This window comes from Hyla sarda, chromosome 2 (genome assembly GCF_029499605.1).
Source record: "Hyla sarda isolate aHylSar1 chromosome 2, aHylSar1.hap1, whole genome shotgun sequence".
Classification (NCBI taxonomy): domain Eukaryota; kingdom Metazoa; phylum Chordata; class Amphibia; order Anura; family Hylidae; genus Hyla; species Hyla sarda.
Window position 1 is genome coordinate 492,675,627 of NC_079190.1, and position 25,002 is coordinate 492,700,628.

The 25,002-nt window shown below is 39.4% G+C and overlaps 1 protein-coding gene across 4 annotated transcripts in view; it reads left to right on the forward strand.

Annotated features, from left to right (window-relative positions):
• The window catches only part of ETS2 (ETS proto-oncogene 2, transcription factor), a 147,277-nt gene that overhangs the window by 99,861 nt on the left and 22,414 nt on the right, over positions 1-25,002 (forward strand). Inside the window, exon 1 of one of the 4 annotated variants that reach the window (XM_056559672.1) lies at positions 11,646-11,666. The exons of 2 other annotated variants lie outside the window; for them this stretch is intronic. The gene's annotated coding sequence lies outside the window, so the exon portion shown is untranslated. Of the gene's footprint in view, positions 1-11,645; positions 11,667-23,776; positions 24,099-25,002 lie in introns of those variants that run through there. One more of the 4 variants, XM_056559667.1, reaches the window with a different exon arrangement.

Here is a 25,002-nt window from a genome sequence, read left to right on the forward strand (position 1 = left end):
CTATGGGCTCCTTGCTCAGCCCCTTTATAAGAGGGGGAGGTACTACAATCTCTCTCTTAGATCCTGAGGTCAAGTCCAGTCCAGACGTCTCAGATCCAGTGTCCAGCACATCTGGAGGCCTCAACCTAAATTACAGCCACATGTCAGTAAGTCAAGTCATCTCTGTCTGCTGTCATTATCTTCAGTCAAGTCAAGTCTATTATAGTCAGCCTGGCTGTGCTAAAGTCTGTCCAAACACTGCAAGTCCCAGCAATCTGCAAGATTCCCTCTGTGTTACTGGTCACCTCTCTGGGATCCTGGCCGAGCTGTAAAGACTATTTCTATCTGTCTACCTATAAATCTACAGTTAACCCTAACCTGTTCTTGGACTATTATTGCCCTGCCTAACCTAGGGATAGCAGGGCTACCTTTGGGTGGTTACTTAGGAAAACCGCGCCCTGGTGTCATGAATAGTGATGAGCGGCATTGCCCATATTGGAATTTGTGATATTTCACAAATATATAGACGAATCTTATATTCTCAAATTTCGCATATTCGTAATATTCACATATTCGCGTATTCGAGGAAGAAAACAGTGAGGCGGTGGGCAACTTTGCTATTGGTTCTTAGGGATGTTGTTGATAACCTCTGACAAGTGTATTTGCATCATTCTAATTGGCCCACAAGTGAAAAGAAGGAATATGCGAATATTCACCTATGCGAATATGCGCATATGCGAACATTCGCATATGTGAATATGCGCATATGCGGAAAAAAGTGAATCTTCGTCATTTCATATATATACCGAATATATTCGCAATATTTGCGAATTCGCAAATTTGCGATATTCACGATAAAAATTTGAAATGCGAGTATTTGCTCCCAACACTAGTCATGAACATTTAGGGGTTAATACCATCTGCCCCTGGGCTACAACATCGGCCCCATACACCTCACATCGCACCCCCGTGGTTCACCACACATCATAGCTTTAGTTGAATACCTTACTTTAGGTGGAAATACTCTCTAAAGCTTCTTTATTCGTTCATTCCAACTTGCGGGAATACAGCAGTGTAGGGAGGCGGGTGGTGAAGACACGGGGGTAGGGAACTCTGCGGGGGTAGGGAACTCTGCGGGGGTAGGGAACTCTGCGGGGGTAGGGAACACTGCTGTATAAGTTCGAATGAAGGAATAAAGAAGCCACTGCAACTACATCTGAGTGAGTGCTCAGTCTTTTTCTCATATTTTCACAATTGCTTCTATACCGGATTCGTACGGTGACGGCACCGGAACAGATGATGTCTAGCATCTTGGGAACCGCACTGCTACCAATGAACTGTACTAGTCCATATGAACACGGGTAGTGCCTATTGTGTTCTGCCTGCAACACTCTCTAAAGCTTCTTTCACACTACAAAATGACTCAGTTTTAAAGATCCGTACGAAATTCCATCTGAAAATCAGCTGGAAACAGCACTTACAAAATCCTACACGGCCATTAGGAAATCCCATTTTTAGTCTATGGGATTTTTCTAATAGCCGTTTTAACCCGTTATAGCCCGTTATTAACCCCTTAAGGACCCGGGCTTTTTCCGTTTGTTTTTTTTTTCATTTTCAATTTTTCCTCCTTAACTTCAAAAAAATCATAACTCTTTAAAATTTTCACCTAAAATTCTATATGATGGCTTATTTTTTGCATCACTAATTCTACTTTGTAATGACATTCATCATTTTACCCAAAACTCTACGGTGAAACAGGAAAAAAATCATTGTGTGACAAAATTGACGAAAGAACACTATTTTGTAAGTTTTGGGGGCTTCAGTTTTTACGCAGTACATTTTTCGGCAATAAATGACACCTTATCTATATTCTGTAGGTCCATACGGTTAAAATGATACCCTACTTGTATAGGTTTGATTTTGTATCACTTCATAAAAAAATCATGAATACATGCAGGAAAATTTATATGTTTAAAATGGTCATCTTCTGACCCCTATAACTTTTTTATTTTTCTGTGTTCAGGGCGCTGTGAGGGCTAATTTTTTGCGCCGTGATCTGAAGTTTTTAGCGGTACCATTTTTGTTCTAATCAGACTTTTTGATCACTTTTTATTCATTTTTTTGTGGTATAAAAAGTGATCAAAAATGCGCTATTTTGGACTTTGGAATTTTTTTGCGCGCACGCCATTGAACGAGCGGTTTAAAAAGTGGTACATTTTTATAATTCGGACATTTCTGCACGCGGCGATACCACATATGTTTATTTTTATTATTATTTACATAATGTTTTTTTTATTTTTGGAAATGCCGGGTGATTCAAACTTTTATTAGGGGAAGGGATAATTGAAAGGGTTAATGATTTTTTTTACACTTTTCTTATGCCATATTATAGCTCCTATAGGGGGGGCTACACTGATTGATTCATCTCCATAGGAATGGATCAATCAGTGTTTTCGGCGATTGATTGCTCAAGCCTGGATCTCAGGCTTGAAGCATTCATTCGGCGATCGGACAGCGCAGGAGAAGGTAAGAAGACCTCCTCCTGTGCTACAGCTGTTCGGGATGCCGCGATTATACCGCGGCGATCCCGAACAGCTCCCTGAGCTAGCCGGGCACTTTAACTTTCGTTTTTAGCCGCGCAGCTCAGCTTTGAGCGTGCGGCTAAAGGGCGATCAGTGCCGCACACTATAAGGGGCGGGTCCCGGCTTCACTATGACGCTGGGCCCGCCGCAATATGATGCGGGGTCACCGTATGACCCCGGGTTATATTGCAGGACCGGGACTCAGGACGCACCCATACGTCCTGGGTCCTTAAGAGGTTAATAACGGCTGTTATTTTGTGACGGAAGATAGTAACGGGAGAAATAGTGCATGCACTCCCAGCATGTTGGACTATATAATAGTATACAATATAGGTCAATGTTTCCCAAACAGGGGTGCCTCCAGCTGTTGCAAAACTACAACTCCCAGCATGTTGGACTATATAGTAGTATATGGTATAGGTCAGTGTTTCCCAACCAGGGGTGCCTCCAGCTGTTGCAAAACTACAACTCCCAGCATGTTGGACTATATAGTAGTATATAGTATAGGTCAATGTTTACCAACCAGGGGGGCCTCCAGCTGGTGCAAAACTAAAACTTCCAGCATGTTGGACTATATAATAGTATATAGTATAGGTCAGTGTTTACCAACCAGAGGTGCCTCCAGCTGTTGCAAAACTACAACTCCCAGCATGTTGGACTATATAATATTATATAGTATACGGTAGTGTCACAATCACACCCTATCGGTCCAGCTAAGATGCTAGAAAGAGTGTGATGGTGCTAGGGTTAAGGCCACCAGACCTCTGGGTATACACTACTAGTCCCACGAAGTCACCAAATTAACCTTTAGATAAACGTGTTTCCACCAGAGCTGCCTTCAGAAAGGTGAGCTCATATATTTAGAGATCAAAGACCAGAGCTGATTAATTAAACATTTAATCTGATAAAAGTTATCACAGTGCTGACTATATAAAAATACAGAAACAAATGACATACAGTTACAAAAATGTATAAAAGAGTTTGGCAAGACAAGTTCAGAAAACAAAAGATGAAGTTCTTACAGCATGATGGTATCAGTTCATGAGAGCGCTGTTCTTAGGATGGTCTTGTCAGCTTGTTGCACAGCATTGAACAACACGAGTCTAGCATTGTTAAATATTATATATCTGCCATTTTGGAAGGGAGACTCCATTCCTCCCTCCCCTCTGATCCCACCAGGGGGTCTTCTCTCTTCCTGGCCCCTTATCTGTTTCATTTTATGATGGGACCAGAGTGCATGACTTCAAAAAAGCCTTTGACTTCAAAGGAGGTGTAAACAAACAGCCAGACCCCCAATAAAATGCAATACACAAACCCACAGTCTGAATGACCTCTCACCCATGGCTTGGATAATACATCACACAGTTATAATTATAATACACATATAGGATTTTAATAATCAGGCCTTGGGCCTGACAGGTAGGTCAGTGTTCCCCAACCAGGGGGGCCTCCAGCTGATGCAAAACTACAACTCCTAGCATGTTGGACTATATAATAGTATACAGTATAGGTCAATGTTTCCCAACCAGGGTTGGGGTGCCTCCAGCTGTTTCTGGGAGTTGTAGTTTTGCAACAGCTGGAGGCTCTCTGGTTGGGAAACAATGGTAAATTATACGGCGCAACATTGCATTGCCAGTATTTTTTATATAAAAATATCGGTAGGGTGGCCAAAATACCGGCTATGCTGGTAAAATACTGTCCAGGTCGCAACCCTAGCCCCCCCCCCCCCCCCCCCCCCAGTGACAATCCCTTTTAACAACAAAAGTTTCCATGAACAGAAGAACCAGTTAAAAGAAATGACAAATGCGCAGCGACCAGTCTCTCCGGTGAGATGATTGCCAAATTTCTAATGTGATTCACACAGCAAAGAAGATTTCTTCAAAGTCAGAAAGGTGAATTGAAGAGTTTTCATCTGCGGTATTTATAGTGTGTCCTGATGTATAATGCTATGCTAAGAACCGACAGCTCATTCAGCAGGTTCACACAATGTCATTTGTGAATTATCACTCATACACTCACTAAGCAGATGACATGGTGACTGTCAGTGCGAGGGAGTCTGTAAAAGAAAGTCTTTAAAGTGGAACACCGCCTGTCAACACCAAGTGGTCTTCCCTTGACTTATTATTTAGTGGCTGAAGTTCTATTTTTCTGATGCAGAGCTTCAAATCCCCTGCGTAGTTATCAATGATAACATTTTAGATGTCTGTTGTCACCACTAGGGGAGCTCAAGAGCTTACTGCATACAATTATTTTATGAAGTTCAATGTACTAGCAGTATACAGTAAGCTTCCATTGGTGGAGGATGTGTGTGATCAAATTTATTTAAAAATTGTATTAGTGTAGGTTTATATAATGGCTGTGGCCTAAACCACCCGTAGAAGGCACAGGGCTTGTGTGTATACCCTGGCCCCTTGATCCTAATGGCACCATAGTTTTTAAAGGGTTAATCTGCCCCAGACATCTTATCCCCTATCCAAAGAATAGGGAAAAAAGATTTCTGATCTCGGAGGTCCCGTGGCTGGGGACCCCCGCTATCTCGACTGCAGCACCCCAGATATCCAGTGCATGGAGCAAACTTCGCTCCGTGCCGGATAAGTGGTGATGTGGGACACTCCCATAGACTTGCATTGTGGGGGCGTGGCCGTGACATCACAAGTGGGGCGTGGCCGTGGTTAGGGTTTTATTTTTGTAATGGAAGTCAATGGCAGGCCTTATTGTAGTGTGAATAGAGCCCCATCTTTCTCTGGTGTCACCACTTATCACCAGGGGTTACAGATCTTATTGCCTTGGGAAAAGAAGTCCTATACATCTCCAATAAGATTTAGTACAGGTATATGGTCACATCTAGTTCTCTAGGGTGATTTTAGCTGATGTGGCGGGGGTCCTGAACAAGAAACTTCCTGTTGCCCCTTAGAAATAAAAGGTAGCCCCTATACACAGAATAGGTAATAACTAGCTGATTAGCTGGGGGGGGGGGGGGGGGACCACTGAGACCTCCACCGATCAGGAGAATGGAGAACAAATGTCCCCTGAGTGAACAGAGCAGCAGCGAGTAAGCGCGGCCACACCTAAGTTTACTGTGTATAGGACTTCAGAACATTGCTGACACTTGGTAACATGTTACTTTTATGTCAACTAGAAATATAGAATAGCTACATCAATCCTAATGTGGTGGGGATATGAGGACGGGATATGAGGACGAGATATGAGGACGAGATATGAGGACGAGATATGAGGATGAAATATGAGGATGGGATATGAGGATGAGATATGAGGATGGGATATGAGGGCGGAATATGAGCACAGGATGAGGACAGGATATGAGGACGGGATATGAGCACAGGATGAGGATGGGATATGAGGACAGGATATGAGGGTGGGATATGAGGACGGGATATCAGGTCGGGATATGAGGTGGGGATATGAGGACGAGATATGAGGACAGGATATGAGGATGAGATATGAGGATGAGATATGAGGATGAGATATGAGGACGGGATATGAGGTCGGGATATAAGGACGAGATATGAGGATGAGATATGAGGATGAGATATGAGGACGGGATATGAGGATGAGATATGAGGACGGGATATGAGGACGTGACATGAGGACAGGATATGAGGGCGGGACATGAGGACGGGATATCAGGTCGGGATATGAGGTGGGCATATGAGGACGGGATATGAGGACAAGATATGAGGACAGGATATGAGGATGAGAAATGAGCACGAGATATGAGGACTGGAATATGAGGACGAGATATGAGGATGAGATATGAGGATGAGATATGAGGATGAGATATGAGGATGAGATATGAGGATGGGATAGGAGGAGGGGATATGAGGATGGGATATGAGGATGAGATATGAGGATGGGATATGAGGAGGGGATATGAGGATTGGATATGAGGGTGGGATATGAGGACGGTATATGAGCACAGGATGAGGATGGGATATGAGGGTGGGATATGAGGAGGGGATATGAGGATTGGATATGAGGGTGGGATATGAGGGCGGAATATGAGCACAGGATGAGGATGGGATATGAGGACGGGATATGAGCACAGGATGAGGATGGGATATGAGGACAGGATATGAGCACAGGATGAGGATGGGATATGAGGAGAAGAGCATCATTCTCACTTTTCCTTTCCCACAAGGTTTAGGTAGGAAGACCGGGCACTCAACTAGTATGTCCCTTAATATGTCCCACGATTCTGATGCCCCTTCACAGCTGTTTAGCCTCTGTGATCTGCACCCAGTGCTATATTATTCTCCCCATTATTCTATAAGATATTACAGTCCCCATTACAGTCAGTCATTTAAGGTCAGGCTGGTGCAACTAAAGCTTCGAAAATGCAAACAGGGACACACGACAGCTGCTAAACTGCTGTATATTGACCGCATGCAAAGGCAGCATTGACGTCAGGCATTGCAGGCAACATCCTAGTGACAGGCATTGGGCCTGGAGCATGAATGAGACGACAGATGTCATGTAAATAATTACAGAGTATATTGGATTATATGAAGTCATTAACATGACAGATTTATCTGCCCGTGCAAGACAACACGACAAGGCCGGCTTATAGTTTAGAGGGGAAGACTGACTGGGTGATTTCTACATCAGCAGTGTTATCCGACATGTGACAGCAAAACTACAGAAAGGCAATGAGGTTGTAGGAAATCAGAAAAGCTTGGCTTCTTCCTTTTAGAAACAGCACCACCCTTATCCATAGGATGTGTCTGGTATTGCAGCATTGCAAGTGGAAGGTGCTGGGCTGTAACACCAGAGTAAGCCGGTATAGAGCAGTTCTCCCGTATAAGCATAATCCTATATATACAGTCATGTCATTTTGGCTGCCAGGGTAACACCTCATTACCACAACCTGGCGGAGAACAGACTATGTACATGAAATGGCTGAGATCCAGATTCTTTGATCTGCTGATTCTATTCTTCATTTTAAACAATAGATATATATGAGATAGATATATAGATATGAGATAGATAGATATGAGATAGATAGATATGAGATAGATAGATAGATAGATATGAGATAGATAGATATGAGATAGATAGATAGATAGATAAATAGATAGATATGAGATAGATAGATAGATAGATAGATATGAGATAGATAGATAGATAGATATGAGATAGATAGATATGAGATAGATAGATAGATAGATAGATATGAGATAGATAGATATGAGATAGATAGATAGATAGATAAATAGATAGATATGAGATAGATAGATAGATAGATAGATATGAGATAGATAGATAGATAGATATGAGATAGATAGATATGAGATAGATAGATATGAGATAGATAGATAGATATGAGATAGATAGATATGAGATAGATAGATATGAGATAGATAGATAGATAGATAGATATGAGATAGATAGATATGAGATAGATAGATAGATAGATAGATAAATAGATAGATATGAGATAGATAGATAGATAGATATGAGATAGATAGATATGAGATAGATAGATATGAGATATGAGATAGATAGATATGAGATAGATAGATAGATAGATTGATAGATAGATAGATATGAGATAGATAGATATGAGATAGATAGATATGAGATAGATAGATAGATATGAGATAGATATGAGATAGATAGATAGATAGATATGAGATAGATAGATATGAGATAGATAGATATGAGATAGATAGATATGAGATAGATATGAGATATGAGATAGATAGATAGATATGAGATAGATATGAGATAGATAGATATGAGATAGATAGATATGAGATAGATAGATATGAGATAGATATAAGATAGATAGATAGATAGATATGAGATAGATAGATATGAGAAACATAGATATGAGATAGATAGAAAAATTATACAATTCCGCAGCACACATTTCCAAAAAAAAGGGGAAATTTATTCCATTAAAAACGAGTGTCCATAAGCAACGTTTCAGCCACCTTTCTTTGCCTTTCTCAAGCTCAGTACAAATGGTGCAAAGTCACATTTAAAGGGGTTCTCCGGTGCTTACACATCGTATCCCCTATCCAAAGGATAGGGGATAAGATGCCTGATCGCGGAAGTCCCGCAGCTGGGGACGCCCGTGATCATGCAAACGGCACCCCGTTTGTAATCGGTCCCCGGAGCGTGTTCGCTCCGGGTCTGATTACGGGCGACTACAGGGCCGACGGCGTGTGACGTCACGCTCCGCCCCTCAATGCAAGTCTACAGGAGGGGGCGTGATAGCTGCGGGACTCCCGCGATCAGGCATCTTATCCCTTATCCTTTAGATAGGGGATAAGATGTGTAAGCACCGGAGAACCCCTTTAAACAGGAATACCACTCAGGTATCAATAGTTTAATTAACATCGATTTAGTATAAACATTATACATAAAAAGCATCAAAAATATACCCAGTGAATCTCAATGATAACAAATAATACATATGTGTTCATGCAAAATCCATAAATATACATAGTTAATCATCCTCAGTGACTACAGTGCTCCCGTTATATCTCCACCTTAATAGGATCCTGATTAAAGGGGTACTCCGGTGGAAAACTTTTTTTTTTTTAAATCAACTGGTGCCAGAAAGTTAAACAGATTTGTAAATTACTTCTATTAAAAAATCTTACTCCTTCCAGTACTTATTAGCTGCTGAATACTACAGAGGAAATTATTTGCTTTTTGGAACGCAGAGCTCTCTGCTGACATCTCTGTCCATTTTAAGAACTGTCCAGAGTAGGAGAAAATCCCCATAGCAAACATATGCTGCACTGGACAGTTCCTAAAATGGACAGAGATGTCAGCAGAGAGCACTGTGCTCGTGATGTCAGCAGAGAGCACTGTGTTCCAAAAAGAAAAGAATTTCCTCTGTAGTATTCAACAGCTAATAAGTACTGGAAGGATTAAGATTTTTTAATAGAAGTAATTTACAAATCTGTTTAACTTTCTGGCACCAGTTGATTAGAAAAAAAATAATAAGTTTTCCACCGGAGTACCCCTTTAATCAACAAATCGCATCCTTGTGAAAGTTTAAAAACAAAAGCATACAGTGGTTCTTGGATATCACACTCACCGACACATCTATGTGTAGTTGGTTTGTAAAAAAAAGTGAAAGTGCATGAGCGGCGCTCGTTACTGACAACGAGCACGCGCCAAGATGAGGTAATTGTGCTTGTGCGTCGCATGTGAATCTCAAATGAAATATAAAAATATAAAAAATAATAAAATAAAAAATTATAATAATAATAATCATTTTTTTTATTTTATTATTTTTTATTAAAAAAAAAATTATTTTGTATATTTCATTTTATGTTACTGGTCAGTGTACAAGCATTTGCATATGCCCACCCTTATTATGTTAGACCGAGAGGGTCCAAGTTGATTCCAGGTTAAACCCCCCCAAAGGACGAGGGGGCACTCCCTCCGTCTGGAGAAGAAAAGGTTTAGTCTAAAGGGGCGGCACGCCTTCTTTACCGTGAGGACTGTGAATTTATGGAACGGTCTACCTCAGGAACTGGTCACAGCAGGAACAATTAACAGCTTTAAAGCAGGGTTAGATACATTCCTGGAACAAAATAACATTAATGCTTATGCAGAATTATAAAACTACATCCCTTTCCCTTATCCCCTTACATCCTTCCCTTCAATCCCCTGGTTGGACTTGATGGACGTATGTCTTTTTTCAACCATACTAACTATGTAACTATGTAACTATGATGGGAGTTGGTCTTCGTTCCAACCATTGGGCCCGGCGTCTATTTGATGGGAACACGGTTGAAGATGGGACCAGGTAGATCGTATCCTGACATATTATATGCTGGGCTCCGGTCTCATGCACTCACCTTTTCATCTAAGTGTTCATTAGTGTAGATGTGGATATAAGGTTTATATGCATTTATAAATATTGACCAGTTTTATTTATTTATTTTTTGATTTATTTTTTTATTCTTTTCATTTTTTCATTTTTTTTTTTTCAATTTATTTATTTTTTTCATTTTCAAGTTTTTTTTATCTTTTAGTTTATGGTTTATTCTTTGTTTTTCGTTTTTTAATTTATTCATTTTTCATTATGGGCATATTTGCCCTTTCTCTAGATGGCCGAGCTGCTTTCCTACTACGATAGATAGATAGATAGATAGATAGATAGATAGATAGATAGATAGATAGATAATAGATAGATAGATAGATATTAGATAGGTAGATAGATAGATAGACATGAGATAGATAGATATGAGATAGATAGATAGATAGATAGATAGACATGAGATAGATAGATAGATATGAGATAGATAGATATGAGATAGATAGATAGATAGACAGATGGATAGATATGAGATAGATAGATATGAGATAGATAGATAGATAGACATGAGATAGATATATATGAGATAGATAGATAGATAGATAGATATGAGATAGACATGAGATAGATGGATATGAGATAGATAGATAGATAGATAAAAAGATATGAGATAGATATGAGACAGATATGAGATAGATAGATATGAGATAGATATATATTAGATAGATAGATAGATAGATAGATAGATATGAGACAGATAGATAGATAGATATGAGATAGATAGATAGATAGATATGAGATAGAAAGATATGAGATAGATATGTGGTGTCCCGGTACCATATCCTATACGTTACCTGTATAGAGGTCCCCATAGCCAGAGTCCCTATGACGTCGGGGTCCCTCTTGTCTAGTCTTCCCCTTGTCACCTCTCACTTAGTCAGTAGATATATAGTGGTTCTATTTGATATTTATATAGCTATAGGTATAGAAACTGTATATATTTGGTTATTTACCTGTACGGAGCGTAGCAGGACCTGCGGGTCATGTGATCAGGTAGAAACTCTATGGTTTTGCTTAAGGACCTTTGGAGGTCCCCATGACGTGTTCGCCCACCATGCCTTGTAACGGTGAGTGACAGCTGACACGGACCAATCCAAAATGACCCAGCCCATATAAGGGAGCGGCGGCCATTACTAGGTCTCTTTCCTCGTGTGCTGCTGATGAGGACGGATCTGCGCAGCTGTCATCAGCAGTAACCAGGCCTAAGGGCCTAAGCCATGCGGCAACGATCATCTCTCAAAACTGTGAGTTACTTCAATCCCTATTATCTCAGCAAGATCACCGGACCTAAATATTCCCCTAAATCCGGACGGATCTCTGCAAAAATCCTAAATCTAATAACTCTTTGGATAAGTCAATGGTCCTCAGCATCTGTCAATCACTGCCGTGCTGTATAGAGACTGTATTACTAAGACTGTTGCTGTTAATTGGATGTACCGCAAGTACCTCAGTAAAGTTTATGCAAGTTCAAGTTCATCTCCATTGTGGACCTTCATTCATTTAAGCACGCACCTATGGTTTCTGAGAATGGTGGCGATACGCCGGAGATTTACCTCAGCGTATTAACCCTCACCCTGGCGCCACGAGTGACAGGGGTTAAATTAACCCCTTATATGCTGAAGCAACACCCCAACTACACTACACCCCAGAAGGGCTACCATAGATAGATAGATAGATAGATAGATAGATATGAGATAGATAGATAGATAGATATGAGATAGATAGATACATAGATATGAGATAGATATGAGATAGATAGATAGATATGAGATAGATAGGTAGATAGATATGAAATAGATAGATAGATAGATATGAGATAGATATGAGATAGATATGAGATAGATAGATAGATATGAGATAGATAGATTGATAGATAGATAGATAGATATGAGATAGATAGGAGATAGATATAAGATAGATAGGAGATAGATAGATAGATAGATAGGAGATAGATATGAGATATATAGATAGATATGAGATATATAGATAGATATGAGATATATAGCTAGATATGAGATAGATAGATATGAGATAGATAGATAGATAGATATGAGATAGATAGATATGAGATAGATAGATAGATATGAGATAGATAGATAGATAGATAGATAGATATGAGATAGATATGAGATAGATAGATATGAGATAGATAGATAGATATGAGATAGATAGATAGATAGATATGAGATAGATATGAGATAGATAGATAGATATGAGATAGATAGATAGAGAGATATATAGATATGAGTTAGATAGGAGATAGATATGAGATAGATAGATAGATAGATAGATAGATAGATAGATAGATATGAGATAGATAGGAGATAGATAGGAGATAGATATAAGATAGATAGGAGATAGATAGATAGATAGATAGATATGAGATATATAGATAGATATGAGATATATAGATAGATATGAGATAGATATGAGATAGATAGATAGATATGAGATAGATAGATATGAGATAGATATGAGATAGATAGATATGAGATAGATATATAGATATGAGATAGATAGATAGATAGATATGAGATAGATAGATAGATATGAGATAGATAGATATGAGATAGATAGATATGAGATAGATAGATAGATATGAGATAGATAGATAGATAGATATGAGTTAGATAGGAGATAGATAGGAGATAGATATGAGATATATAGATAGATATGAGATAGATAGATAGATATGAGATAGATTTAAAAGAAAAATTCTCTGCTAAACTCCTGCGAAACAACTGACAACTGACGGAAACCCCATTCAAAGTCAATGAGACCCATCAATGTCCGTTGTGTTCCGATCCATTCAGGGTCTGTTCAAATGGGGCGGAGCACAACGCTGGTGCGAACTTACCCTAAAAAGCGGCCCACATTACTCCCCTGGTTTTCAGCAGGATGCTGATGGATATGATCAAGGGGGGGTACAAGCATAGTATGAATCCTTAGGCTATGTTCACATGTCAGAATGTCTCCGGCACTAGGACAGCTCGGAAATGCGCCATCTCATAGACGGCAATGCATTTCCATAGACGTGTCAATTCTTTCTACGGACACCGTAATTTAAATTTCCATGCCAGATGTCTCTGCTATATGGACAGCGCAGCTGCTGCGGAATCTCCATGCGGAAATTCTGCTGTGTGAACTGAACCTCATACCCAGCAAGAGCAGCAACAATAGGCTGTAAGTGTAGAATACGAAAAAGATACGTCATCGTGTGAATGGGTCCTAAGTGACTTCTAGGAGTGCATACAATAGTGTTTCCCAAGCAGTGTGCCTCCAGCTCCTGCAAAACTACAACTCCCAGCAAACCATTGGCTGTCCGGGCATGCTGAGAGTTGTAGTTTTGCAACACCTGGAGGCACGCTGCTTAGGACACGATGTAGTCTGTATGCCCTGGGGGGGCACCCCGGTTACTACGCCACTGGTAGTGCGGACCCAGCTGGGTGCAGCAGAAGGCTGGGGGGGGGGGATGTGGGGAATTTATGCTACCTAATGTGAGGAATCTGTGCTACCTAATGTAGAAAACTATGCTAAATAATGTGGGGAATCTGTGCTACCTAATGTGTGGAATCTGTGCTACCTATGTGGGGAATCTATGCTACCTAATTTGAGGAAACTATGCTACCTAATGTGGGGAAACTGCTATCTAATGTGAAAAGACTATGCTAACTAAAGTGGGGAAACGGCTACCTAATGTGGGGAAACTGCTACCTAATGGGGGAACCTGCTACCTAATGTGGGGAACCTGCTACCTAAGGTGGGGAAACTTCTACCTAATGTGGGGGAACTGCTGCCTACCTAATGCTCATCAGTGTATCATAGTATTATATTCAGTGGGTACAGTGTGGGTACAGTGTATGGTAGTATTATATTCATAATGTACAGTGTGTGGTAGTATAATATTCAGAGGGTACAGTGTATCATAGTATTATATTTAGAGGGTACGGTGTGTGACAGTATTATATTTAGAGGGTACAGTGTGTGACAGTATTATATTTAGAGGGTACAGTATGTGGTAGTATATACATAAAGTACAGTTTGTGGTAGTATTATATTCAGACGGTACAGTGTGTCATGGTATTGTATTCAGAGGGTACAGTGTATCATAGTATTGTATTCAGAGGGTACGGTGTGTGACAGTATTATATTTAGAGGGTACGGTGTGTGACAGTATTATATTGAGAGGGTACATTATGTGTTAGTATTATATTCAGAATGTACAGTGTGTGGAAGTATTATATTCAGAGGGTACAGTATGTCATAGTATTATATTTAGAGGGTACGGTGTGTGACAGTATTATATTTAGAGGGTACAGTGTGTGACAGTGTGTGACAGTATTATATTTAGAGGGTACAGTATGTGGTAGTATTATATTCATAAAGTACAGTTTGTGGTAGTATTATATTCAGACGGTACAGTGTGTCATGGTATTATATTCAGAGGGTACAGTGTATCATAGTATTGTATTCAGAGGGTACGGTGTGTGACAGTATTATATTTAGAGGGTACGGTGTGTGACAGTATTATATTGAGAGGGTACATTATGTGTTAGTATTATATTCAGAATGTACAGTGTGTGGTAGTATTATATTCAGAGGGTACAGTATGTCATAGTATTATATTTAGAGGGTACGGTGTGTGACAGTATTATATTTAGAGGGTACAGTGTGTGACAGTATTATATTTAGAGGGTACGGTGTGTGACAGTATTATATTGAGAGGGTACATTGTGTTAGTATTATATTCAGAATGTACAGTGTGTGGTAGTATTATATTCAGAGGGTACAGTATGTCATAGTATTATATTTAAAGGGTACGGTGTGTGACAGTATTATATTTAGAGGGTACAGTGTGTGACAGTATTATATTTAGAGGGTACAGTATGTGGTAGTATTATATTCATAAAGTACAGTTTGTGGTAGTATATTCAGAGGGTACAGTATGTCATAGTATTATATTCAGAGCCTACAGTCTGTCATAGTATTATATTCAATGGGTACAGTGTGTGGTACTATTATATTCAGAGGGTATTGTGTGTGACAGTATCATATTTAAAGAATCCCAATGCAGACCAATATATGGAGGGGTCAATCAATATTTTCCCATAGATTCCTAGTTGGAATCCAAAAATCCCTATGTTCCCATATATTATTATTGTTAGTGATCCCACAAGCTTTATTAGAAAAAGTGCTCAAAATTAAATTAGAAAAACACTCTCTTAAAATTACACACAGCTCGGGACAGTTATATAGATTAGAACCTACAATGTCAGGGAGTTATACTCCTCTATTGTTGTTTTCTATAGTGAACCTAAGAAGGCATGCCTGCAGGTACATGCTCTCTCATTAACTGGCCTCCGCTTGTGCTATTAAAAAATTCCCTGCTCTGCCCCCCTATCATATTTAGAGTGCACAGTATGTGGCAGATTTATATTTAGAGGGTACAGTATGGCAGATTTATATTTAGAGGGTACAGTATGTGGCAGATTTATATTTAGAGGGCACAGTATGTGGCAGATTTATATTTAGAAGGTACAGTATGTGGCAGATTTATATTTAGAGGGCACAATATGTGGCAGATTTATATTTAGAGGGCACAGTATGTGGCAGATTTATATTTAGAGGGCACAGTATGTGGCAGATTTATATTTAGAGGGCACAGTATGTGGCAGATTTATATTTAGAAGGTACAGTATGTGGCAGATTTATATTTAGAGGGTACAGTATGTGGCAGATTTATATTTAGAGGGTACAGTATGTGGCAGATTTATATTTAGAGGGTACAGTATGGCAGATTTATATTTAGAGGGTACAGTATGTGGCAGATTTATATTCAGAGGGTACAGTGTGTGGCAGATTTATATTTAGAGGGCACAGTATGTAGCAGATTTATATTTAGAGGGTACAGTATGTGGCAGATTTATATTTAGAGGGTACAGTATGTGGCAGATTTATATTTAGAGGGTACAGTATGGCAGATTTATATTTAGAGGGTACAGTATGTGGCAGATTTATATTCAGAGGGTACAGTGTGTGGCAGATTTATATTTAGAGGGTACAGTATGTGGCAGATTTATATTTAGAGGGTACAGTATGGCAGATTTATATTTAGAGGGTACAGTATGTGGCAGATTTATATTTAGAGGGTACATTGTGTTAGTATTATATTCAGAATGTACAGTGTGTGGTAGTATTATATTCAGAGGGTACAGTATGTCATAGTATTATATTTAGAGGGTACGGTGTGTGACAGTATTATATTTAGAGGGTACAGTGTGTGACAGTATTATATTTAGAGGGTACAGTATGTGGTAGTATTATATTCATAAAGTACAGTTTGTGGTAGTATATTCAGAGGGTACAGTATGTCATAGTATTATATTCAGAGCCTACAGTCTGTCATAGTATTATATTCAATGGGTACAGTGTGTGGTACTATTATATTCAGAGGGTATTGTGTGTGACAGTATCATATTTAAAGAATCCCAATGCAGACCAATATATGGAGGGGTCAATCAATATTTTCCCATAGATTCCTAGTTGGAATCCAAAAATCCCTATGTTCCCATATATTATTATTGTTAGTGATCCCACAAGCTTTATTAGAAAAAGTGCTCAAAATTAAATTAGAAAAACACTCTCTTAAAATTACACACAGCTCGGGACAGTTATATAGATTAGAACCTATAATGTCAGGGAGTTATACTCCTCTATTGTTGTTTTGTATAGTGAACCTAAGAAGGCATGCCTGCAGGTACATGCTCTCTCATTAACTGGCCTCCGCTTGTGCTATTAAAAAATTCCCTGCTCTGCCCCCCTATCATATTTAGAGTGCACAGTATGTGGCAGATTTATATTTAGAGGGTACAGTATGGCAGATTTATATTTAGAGGGTACAGTATGTGGCAGATTTATATTTAGAGGGCACAGTATGTGGCAGATTTATATTTAGAAGGTACAGTATGTGGCAGATTTATATTTAGAGGGCACAATATGTGGCAGATTTATATTTAGAGGGCACAGTATGTGGCAGATTTATATTTAGAGGGCACAGTATGTGGCAGATTTATATTTAGAGGGCACAGTATGTGGCAGATTTATATTTAGAAGGTACAGTATGTGGCAGATTTATATTTAGAGGGTACAGTATGTGGCAGATTTATATTTAGAGGGTACAGTATGTGGCAGATTTATATTTAGAGGGTACAGTATGGCAGATTTATATTTAGAGGGTACAGTATGTGGCAGATTTATATTCAGAGGGTACAGTGTGTGGCAGATTTATATTTAGAGGGCACAGTATGTAGCAGATTTATATTTAGAGGGTACAGTATGTGGCAGATTTATATTTAGAGGGTACAGTATGTGGCAGATTTATATTTAGAGGGTACAGTATGGCAGATTTATATTTAGAGGGTACAGTATGTGGCAGATTTATATTCAGAGGGTACAGTGTGTGGCAGATTTATATTTAGAGGGTACAGTATGTGGCAGATTTATATTTAGAGGGTACAGTATGGCAGATTTATATTTAGAGGGTACAGTATGTGGCAGATTTATATTTAGAGGGTACAGTATGTGGCAGATTTATATTTAGAGGGTACAGTATGTGGCAGATTTATATTTAGAGGGTACAGTATGTGGCAGATTTATATTTAGAGGGCACAGTATGTGGCAGATTTATATTTAGAGGGCACAGTATGTGGCAGATTTATATTTAGAGGGTACAGTATGTGGCAGATTTATATTTAGAGGGCACAGTATGTGGCAGATTTATATTTAGAGGGTACAGTATGTGGCAGATTTATATTTAGAGGGCACAGTATGTGGCAGATTTATATTTAGAGGGTACAGTATGTGGCAGATTTATATTTAGAGGGTACAGTATGGCAGATTTATATTTAGAGGGTACAGTATGTGGCAGATTTATATTCAGAGGGTACAGTGTGTGGCAGATTTATATTTAGAGGGCACAGTATGTAGCAGATTTATATTTAGAGGGTACAGTATGTGGCAGATTTATATTTAGAGGGTACAGTATGTGGCAGATTTATATTTAGAGGGTACAGTATGGCAGATTTATATTTTGAGGGTACAGTATGTGGCAGATTTATATTCAGAGGGTACAGTGTGTGGCAGATTTATATTTAGAGGGTACAGTATGTGGCAGATTTATATTTAGAGGGTACAGTATGTGGCAGATTTATATTTAGAGGGCACAGTATGTGACAGATTTATATTTAGAGGGCACAGTATGTGGCAGATTTATATTTAGAGGGCACAGTATGTGGCAGATTTATATTTAGAGGGCACAGTATGTGGCAGATTTATATTTAGAAGGTACAGTATGTGGCAGATTTATATTTAGAGGGTACAGTATGTGGCAGATTTATATTTAGAGGGTACAGTATGTGGCAGATTTATATTTAGAGGGTACAGTATGTGGCAGATTTATATTTAGAGGGTACAGTATGGCAGATTTATATTTAGAGGGTACAGTATGTGGCAGATTTATATTCAGAGGGTACAGTGTGTGGCAGATTTATATTTAGAGGGCACAGTATGTGGCAGATTTATATTTAGAGGGTACAGTATGTGGCAGATTTATATTTAGAGGGTACAGTATGTGGCAGATTTATATTTAGAGGGTACAGTATGGCAGATTTATATTTAGAGGGTACAGTATGTGGCAGATTTATATTCAGAGGGTACAGTGTGTGGCAGATTTATATTTAGAGGGTACAGTATGTGGCAGATTTATATTTAGAGGGTACAGTATGGCAGATTTATATTTAGAGGGTACAGTATGTGGCAGATTTATATTTAGAGGGTACAGTATGGCAGATTTATATTTAGAGGGTACAGTGTGTGGCAGATTTATATTTAGAGGGCACAGTATGTGGCAGATTTATATTTAGAGGGCACAGTATGTGGCAGATTTATATTTAGAGGGTACAGTATGTGGCAGATTTATATTCAGAGGGTATAGTGTGTGGAAGGTTTATAATAATGCATAAGAGTATAGTGTATAGTAGTATTATATTTAGAGGATACAGTGTCTGGCAGGTTTATAATAATAATAATGATTATAATTGTTTTCATATAGAGGATGAGAATGCGCTGACATAGTGAGGAGCCATCTGGGCGTCACATTCTGCAGAGAGAAGATTTAGCTGGAACAAGTTCTGGCGGTATGTACCATCTGAATTAGATTAGATATAGAAAGACTAAGGAGGGGTGTAATTAAGGGGGGGGGTGCAGGATTTGTTCATTTTATTGATGGGGATTTGGATTTGTCTCTATTTGGTGCCGATGGAAAGTGATTTTTTTAAGAGGGTGCAGGGTTTTATTTTATTAAGGGGTTTTATTAATAGGGTGCATGAGTTTTATTTATTTTAAAAAGTTAATGCGTGTTTTCTTACTTTCTTTGGTTGTGGGGAATGGGGGCAAACACAGGGTCCGCCCCGGGTGGGTGCCAAACAAAGGGTCCGCACCGGGTGCCGAATGCTCTAGGTACGCCCCTGTATAGACTACACCCTTACACTGCCCCCCCCCCCCCCCCCAATAAAAATGAAAAACATCTCGCATGGCACTGTTTCCAAAACGGAGCCTCCAGCTGTTGCAAAACAACAACTCCTAGCATTGCCGAACAGCCACTGACTGTCCAGGCATGCTGGGAGTTTAGCAACAGCTGGAGGCACCCTTTGAGAATCACTGGCATAGAATATTTTTGGTAGCAGAGGCATTTGTAAGGCTCTATTAGAATTTCGGCTCATCCACCCCAATTCAGCTTCCGCTTTTGAGGATTTTGTGCTGAACTGGTGCGGAATCCAAGCGGAAATGGGAGTGTGGACTCCCATAGAAGTGAATTAAGCTCAAGGAATTGCTCAAGCGGAATTTCACTTGAGGAAATTCTGCCGTGTGGATAGGGCCCGACGCTTGCATCCGAGTCCGCCCCAATGCAAATCCCTAATTTAGGCCTCAAATGTGCATGGCGCTCTCTCACTTCTGAGCACTGTCATATTTCAAGGAAACAGTTTAGGGACACATATGGGGTATTTCCGTACTCGGGAGCAATTGCGTTACAAATTTTGGGGGGATTTTTCTCCTTTTACCCCTTATGAAAAGGAAAAGTTGGGATCTACACCAGCATGTTAGTGTAAAAAAATTAAAAAATTAACTCTATGGAAATACCCCATATGTGGATGTAAAATGCCCTGCGGGCACACAACAGGGCTCAGAAGTGAGAGCGCACTATGTACATTTGAGGCCTAAATTGGGGATTTGCACAGGGGTGGCTGATTTTACAGCGGTTCTGACATAAACGCAAAAAAAAATAAAAAATACCCACGTGTGATCCAATGTAATTTTTCATTTGCACAGCCCACTGTTCCAAAGATCTGTCAAACGCCAGTGGGGTGTAAATGCTCACTGTACCCCTTATTACATTTTTTTGAGGGTTGTAGGGGTGTTTCCAAAATTGGGTCACATGTGGGTCACATGTGGGGTGGGTCCACTGTTCTGGCACTATGGGGGCTTTGTAAACACACATGGCCTTCCATTCTAAACAAATTCTCTCTCCAAAAGCTCAATGGCGCTCCTTCTCTTCTGAGCATTATAGTTCGCCCGCAGAGCACTTTACATCCACATATGGGGTATGTTCTTACTCAGAAGAAATGGTGTTACAAATTTTGGGTGCCAAAGTTGTCAAACATCTGTGGGTTGTTAAGGCTCACTGTACCCCTTGTTACACGCCTTGAAGGGTGTAGTTTCCAAAATAGTATGCAATGTGTTTTTTTTTTTTTTCTGCTGTTCTGGCACCATAGGGGCTTCCAAAACCATTTCAGGAAAATTCCCTCTCCAAAATCACAATCCCATTGTTGCTCCTTCCCTTTTGAGCCCTCTACTGCACTCGCAGAACAATCTACATCAACATATGAGGTATTTCCTTACTCAAGAGAAATTGGGTTACAAATTTTGGGGGGATTTCTCTCCTTTTACCCCTTGTAAAAATTCCAAAAATGGCTGTACCAGAACATACGAGTGTAAAAAATGAAGATTTTTCATTTTCTCTTTCATTTTGCTGCTATTCCTGTGAAACATCTAAAGGGTTAAAGGGGTACTCCATTGAAAACCTTTTTTCTTTTAAAACAACTGGTGGCAGAAAGTTAAACATATTTGTAAATTACTTCTATTAAAAAATCTTAATCCTTCCAGTACTTATTAGCTGCTGAATGCTACAGAGGAAATTCCTTTCTTTTTGGAACACTGATGACATCACAGCACAGTGCTCTCTGCTGACATCTCTGTCCATTTTAGCAACCATGCATTACAGTTGTATGCTAAGGGCAGCATGGTGGCTCAGTGGTTAGCACTGCTGCCTTGCAGTGCTGGGGACTTGGGTTCAAATCCCACTAAGGAAAACAATAAATAAAGAGTTATTATTATTATAATAACGTCAGCAGAGAGAACTGTGCTTGTGATGTCATCAGAGAGCATTCCAAAAAGAAAAGAATTTCCTCTGTAGTATTCAGCAGCTAATAAGTACAGGAAGTAATTTACAAATATGTTTAACTTTCTGCCACCAGTTGATTTAAAAGAAAAAAGGTTTTCACCGGAGTACCCCTTTAACAAACTTTCTGAATGTCATTTTGAATACTTTTAGGGGTGCAGTTTCTACAATGGGTTCATTTATGGGGTATTTCTCACAGAAAGGTCCATGAAAAATTCTGATTTTGAATTTTTGCGTGAAAATTTTGAACGCTGCTGCTATACTCTGAAGCCCTCTGATGTCTTTCAAAAGTAAAAACATGTCAACTTTATGATGCAAACATAAGGTAGACATATTGTATTTGTGAATCAATATATAATTTATTTGGAATATCCATTTTCCTTAAAAGCAGAAAGTTTAAAAGTTAGAAAAATGAAAAATTTTAAAAATTTCCATGAAATTTGGGGATTTTTAACCAAGAAAGGAAGCAAGTGACGACGAAAATTTACCACTATGTTAAAGTAGAATATGTCACGAAAAAACTATCTCGGAATCAGAATAAAAAAGTTAAAGCACCTCAGAGTTATTAATGCATAAAGTGACAGTGGTCAGAATTGCAAAAAAGGGCTGAGTCCTTAAAGGGGTACTCCGCTGCTCAGCGTTTGAAATAAACTGTTCCAAACGCTGTAGCCGGGAGCTCGTGACCTCATAGCCACACACCCCCTCATGATGTCATGCCCCATCCTCTCAATGCAAGTCTATGGGAGGGGGTGTGACTGCTGTCACGCCCCCTCCCATAGACTTGTATTGAAGGGGGGGGGTGACATCATGACGAAGCGGGGTTATGAGGTCATGAGCTCCCGTCACCGGGTCCAGCGTTCGGAACAGTTTGTTCCAAACGCTGAGCAGCAGAGTACCCCTTTAAAGGTGAAAATGGGCTGAGTCCCTAAGAGGTTAAATACAATGTGTATGTGTTTATATATATATATATATATATATATATATATATATATATAAAATATATATGTGTGTAAACAAAACAATTCACAGCCATACACGTAATCCATTTTCTTGTTCTTACACTGCCAACATCTGAAGTGTGCACAATGCCCCCCCAAATTGACAGTAGTAATGAGCGGCAGGTGCCATATTCGAATTTGAGATATTTTGTGAATATATTGACGATTATATGTCCTGTGTTCGCGAAATTCGCATATTCGCTATGTCGGTTCACTTTTTTTTCCATTCCAAAAATTTGCATGTGAAAAAAAAAAAAATTTATATCCGTCATTACGAATATACAGCACTATATTCAAAATGTTCACAAAGTTGCGAAGTGCCGATATTCGCGATAAAAATTCGCATATGGAAAAAAAACTAAAAAAATGAATATTCGTCATTACGAATATAAAGCACTATATTCAAAATGTTTGCGAAATTGCGAAGTGCCGATGTTCGCGATAAAAATTTGCATATGAAAAAAAATATACATTCGTCATTACGAAGATATAGCACTATATTTTAAATATTCGCAAAGTGCCGATATTCATGATAAAAATTGGCATTCCGAATATTGGTGCTGGACACTCGTTGACAGCAGTCCCCAGCAGTCCCCAGTCCCCAGCAGTCCCCAGTCCCCAGCAGTCCCCAGTCCCCAGCAGTCCCCAGTCCCCAGCAGTCCCCAGTCCCCAGCAGTCCCCAGCAGTCCCCAGTCCCCAGCAGTCCCCAGTCCCCAGCAGTCCCCAGCAGCAGTGTGATTTCTGCAGTGGAGGCTCCATGTGTTCTCTATATGACATAATAAGAGCTGATTGTCCTGGGAAGCTGCAGCCCTATAGGAGCCTTCACACCTGGTGGAAAGAAGAGATAGGAGGAGGGAGGCCATGAATGAGTGTGTGATCTCTCCCAGCCTTCCATTCCAGCTGCTGTGGAGGGGTGTGCACCACAATAATGCTCCTCCCTGCTGCTTGTGCTCAGAGCTGGAACTTCCCCTAGTTCATCCAGACACAGGCAGCACTAGAGCTAGAAGCAAGCTCACTCTGTGACTAGGAGGGTCTCCTCCTTCTTTGGGGTCCCCTGGGATATTATCCACCCATTAATCCTGTACACTCTGTGGACTATTACCCAGGAAGCTTATTGCCCACGTTTAGGGACTGTATTTCTGCACTGGATCCTGTTTATCCAGGTAAGAGGATACAATGTATCTGTGTTTTGTTTGTTGTTTATTTGTTATTGTTATTTTTATATGTTCCATTCACTTGTATTAGAAGAGTGATAAGACCCACACGTTTACCTCGTACAGGGATCAGCACTTTCTTGCCTGGTCCCAGCAGATGGACCCCTTTTTTTTTGAGTGTCCCAAGTGTGGGCGACTACAAAGTAAATTGTTTGGGTCCAGAGTTGTGTAGCTGCTGTGCCCACATTGTATTACCTCATGTACCTTTTTAGTAAGTTAGGTGGGTGGTATCAAGTTACTTACTTCTATTTTAAGTTGTTTTGTATGTATATGTGATTGTTTGTTTTGTGTGTTTGTATCTTTTCATTATACTAGTGTGTCCCAATCTTTTTATGTTTTTATTTATTCCAGTGTTTTTCCAACCAGGGAGCTTCCAGCTGTTGCAAAACTACACCCCCCCCCCCCCCCCCCCTCCTCTCCAGCCTTTTGGCTATCAGGCATGTTGAGAATTGTAGTTTTGCAACAGCTGGAGGCACCCTAGATTATATATCTGTATGTATACTTTTATGATATAATACTATACATCAGTACATACAGCTTTTCGATTTTAATATTTATCATACATCACCTATAGATTTTGTAGGTTTTTACTATATACTATAAATCACTACATATAGCTTTTTTTTTTTTTTTAGTTTTTTATTTGACATCAGAACATAAATGGTAAAAACCTAAACAGCTATATGTACAGATGTATAGTATACTACAGCTTTTTTTTTAAGTTTTTGATATCTGTAGGTCAGTGCATATAGCTTTTGATGTCTGAATTATATAGAATAGATAAGTACATATAGCTTTTGTTTTTATTATACTGTATCAGTACCTTTTTATTTATTTTTCTTGTATTCTATAC